Genomic DNA, 4,363 nt, shown 5'->3' with positions numbered 1-4,363 from the left:
CTGAAAGCCAGTTCTTCCTGAAGAACTCTAGCTGCTGAAGTTTACAGATGATTGTTCAGTCCATTGAATCTCTTTTGTGAGGTGACAGTTACAACTGCAATGTAGATATATAGATATATATATATAAAAATATATATACACACACCTGTAAAAGTCTGGGTTTTTTTCCAGTAAGTGTTGAGTTTTACATTCCTTCATCACATGGCTGTATTATTCATTATTGCCTCCACCACACCGTAAAGAGTTAACACAGTACAGCAAAAGAGAAATATTGTCCAATTTTATTTATTTGGGTTTGGGTTTTTTCAACAGTAAGGACAATGGGGTTGTTGTTTATTTGGGTCTTAACACTGAATTGGGTCAAGATTCTGGAATAAGTAGATACGTACTGTGTAACATGCCCACTGCCGCAAGCTGAGCACTGCAGAATGCAGTGGTTTGTTAATTTTGGCCAAAAGAAACCACAGAATGAGATTCTTGAAACTCTCCTCACCAGCTAATAACTTCTTCAAATTATTTTAATTTACATGCTAGCCTTAGATAAGATTCCAAAGGATACAAATTAATTTCTAACGGTTAAGACATAAGAAAATGGAAACTTACCTTGGGTAATTCCTGGTGTAAAATTATAGATCTATATTTTTATAAAGTCTAGCTGTTGTATAAATTTCTTCGAAATTTCATTTTTATATATAGAGAGTGTGCTTGTTAAATTAATAGCTACAGGAAAAAACACCTTAATCACTAGGACCATCATGTCATCCCTGGCTGGGGTGAAAATCAAAGTCTGTGTCACCTGTAATATAGGAAGATAAAGATCCAGACGTTCTGCTCGAATGAACAGATGCTCACCTTTGACGACAACAACCTGTTCACTCTGCTGAAGATCTGCCCTTGGAAGTTTAGAAACTTTGTGGAACACTTTCTGAAACATTTTTATGTCTGTATGTACAGTATTTTATAATTCAAACAGTTGCTTTTTGTACTCAACAGCAGGATTTTGGACTGACTTCTTGATGTATGTCACATCTTCAGGCAAATCAAAACCAGGTCCTTTTTTCCCCAGTAACAATGATGCCAGTGCTGTTCAATGACTTTCTATGGCAGCGAATATAAAATAAAGAACGTTTGGAATCCCGTGACCTTCCGCTATTGTGTTTTTAAGGTGGACCTTGCTTTAGAAGCCTTAATATGCTTCTGAATTACGAGTGCATTAAAAGATGAATTGTGTCAATATTCACTTATAAGGATGTTTCCGTGTGTCACATAGCAACCGGTAACATTCTGTTTTCTCTTGCTGCTTTTGGGAAGCGTGGTGTTTTGGTATTTGGCACAAACTGTCAAACCTGGTATATGCAAAGGCGTCCATGGAAGGTTATCTTCGTCTTCCATAAGCATCCACTTAGGATACAGAATTCTCAGCAGAGGCGGTACGAGTTCATCACACTGCAGTCCTCGATTCCTCTCCTTTTGAATACAAGGGAAGGTTTGATATTAGCCTGTGAATTTATGCAAACTCCGTAGCATTGAAAATGGGGGAGCGTAGGCATTTGTTAAGCCTTGCATAAGGAGATCGTTGATGTTCTGTCTGGGTAAAATGCAGTGAGCTACCAGAGCTGTGGTAGACTGGGCTTGATGTGATGCACCTCCCCATAGGTGAGACTGTGGTTTTGCGACAACCTGAAGCACTTTTCCTGTTCCTTCAGTACAAATGGAAAGAAAACCTTTCTATCGAGCCAGCTTGTACCTTAATCCCCCGTGCTAGTGACTGAATACTTACAGGCTGCACGGCTTGTCTGTATTCAGAGTCAGTCTTCCTAGAGCTAGTGAATAGTGACGGCAAAATTTATTCCGAGTACCTTCAACGGAGGAAAAAACTCCATTCAGAGTTCCTTCAAAGAAGGTAATTTGCATTGAGTGCTACTTGCAGACTTTCTACACTGGAGCCAGCTTTAATATTAAGAGACATTATTTATGCCTACAAACTTGCCCTGTATACAAATGATAATTCTCTTTCTAATTTGTAAATTGAATAATTTAACTTTGGCACCAAGACAATCTTTTTGTGAATTCAAGCCGTGACACATTTGCATACCACGCACATCTAAAAAAACCAACTTGAACGGACATTTCAATTTGGATTTTATAATTTTCATCAAAATTGCTTTAGTATCAAGCAAAAGTTCCTGGGCAGGGTAAGTAGTGAACTTTACACATAGAATAAATGATGTAATTATTTGTTCAGTGTAACATTAAACTTTGTGCTTACCCATTACAAGCACAGTAACCTGGAAACTTCAGCATGGAATATAAAAACATGAGAACCATTGCTCTGGCTGGCAGCTGGTGATTTTGACCAAGATATAAATCTGGGGTTTGTGAAGATCCAGTTACTGCTCGTAGAAAATAAATCAGAGTCCAGATTATAACTTCAGGTAACAAGTCATTTTCTTCCTACAATAGATTGAAATCCAGGGCAGACGGACACTGTCTTTGCTGTCAGATCCCCGTGTGAAAATGGGAGGAAAGAGGCTGGAGAGGTATGAAAAAAATCCTTGCTCTCTGTATGTTGGGGGGACCGTTTCCTCCCATACCTGAGGAGGAATGGGAATGAGAGAGGTGCCCTTCCTGATGCCTCCTTAGCTTGATGACTGTGGAGCTTAACCCTTACGTCAGGCTGTCCCCGGTCAGTTTTAGCATGGAGGAGCAAGTACGCACCATGCTATGGCTGCTCGTGGGAAGGTGATTTTTGGGAGCCGTATCCTAGATGCTATTACACTATAAACATGACAGTCCTGCGAAGCAGAAACAGCTGAGTTAATTTTGGCTTCCAGTGAGATGGTGACAGCTACTTGTCAAGGGGAAGGGCAGTGTCAGGAGGTAAATTCCAAGTGGAGTTTTCAAAGGAAGGAGGGCAGTGCTTTAAAGTGCTTATTTTCCTTGAAATTGATAAGTTTCAATGTGTACCACGTCTGTGCTGGAGATTTAAGGTCCTTTTGCATAATTACTACCTGAATTTTTTTTAATCTACAGAATTCAAAATATGTTTAATGCCCACGGTTTGGTGACTGGAGCTGTGCAGCTGAGGCACTAAATTCTGGGAGCGTACATGCATGTATGCAAAGGCCTATGCAAACCTATAGCAAGCAGAACCTGGCTTGAGCCTCCATTTCAGCTGGTTGCAAGGGAGGAGCTAAGAGTTTCTCAGAATTTTACCTCAGTGTTGCTGGAGATCTTTGACTGTTTATAAAGAGAAAGATCTGTCCCTGAATTCATTTGGTGTTACCAGGCTTGTAAAATAACATTTACAGGTCTTGTAGCAAAACTTTTTATTTGATAGACCCTGCTCAGAGCTTTAGTTTGAATTCCAGTAAATTTAATTGTTTTGATCTGCTGGTGAGTAAACTGCTGTAAAGTAAGCCTGCTCTTTGTTTCAGAAGCTGAGACAGTCTCTGAACTTCAGGCATACACTTGTCTTTTAGACCACGACAGCTTCCTTTAAATACAGTTCCACAAGTGCACTTGTAAAATATCTTTTGAGAGTGAAATCAGAGACATATATCTAATCCAGGCATGACAAAATCCAGATAATCTTTTTGCTACAGTATGTCAAAACAAATGTAGTGCTGCACCAAGTCACTATTGATTTGAATAAAAGAAAATCTTGGAAGGCAATTTAAAATGTGACCAATATTTTCTTTTAAGGTTTCTTTCTTTCTTCCTCTGTATTTCAGGAAAAATCTGCTTATTGAAGTGTGACCTTAGCGTGTCAGTTCCTGTACCAAACAGTATTTGATGGAGGGAAAAATGTGTGACATGCAAAAAGCATTTTACTGCCTGACAAAGTAGCACATTGTACTCTATTCTTAAGACACTATGGCACAGGGTACACCCAGCCATACAGAAGGTAGCAAAATTTTAAAGAAATTTCTTCAGAAACATAAAATTACTTGCATGAGGGAAAGGGTATTCCTTCTTTTAGCTCCCGCTCTCTTTAGCTGCTGGTACTCAGGCAAAACAGGCAGCTGGAGAATAGTGACTTGCTGGTGCGCCACCTCCTTAGCGCCAGCTTTGCTAAATTAGGCGTGTAAGTAGGGCACACGTACAAGGCGATACACAAACCTCACTCGTTTGGGTGGCAGATGACGTATTCTCAGGATAGTCTTTGATCTAAAAAAAATTCATGAATATCAGCCTGTTTATTATTCTGTTCAGCCTGTTTACGTGTCCACACAGCCACAGCCGCAGCCCCTGCCAACCCCCCCAGCTGGCACGGGAGCTCCTGAGGCTCTGGCCCTGGAGCTGGAGGCAGGCGCTGCCTCTTTACCCGGCTCTTCAGGCAGGGTCGGTGGCCGCTTCGCAG

This window comes from Egretta garzetta, unplaced genomic scaffold, assembly GCF_000687185.1.
Source record: "Egretta garzetta isolate BGI_Z169 unplaced genomic scaffold, ASM68718v1 scaffold326, whole genome shotgun sequence".
Lineage (NCBI taxonomy): Eukaryota > Metazoa > Chordata > Aves > Pelecaniformes > Ardeidae > Egretta > Egretta garzetta.
Note: the sequence above shows the minus strand (reverse complement) of the source record.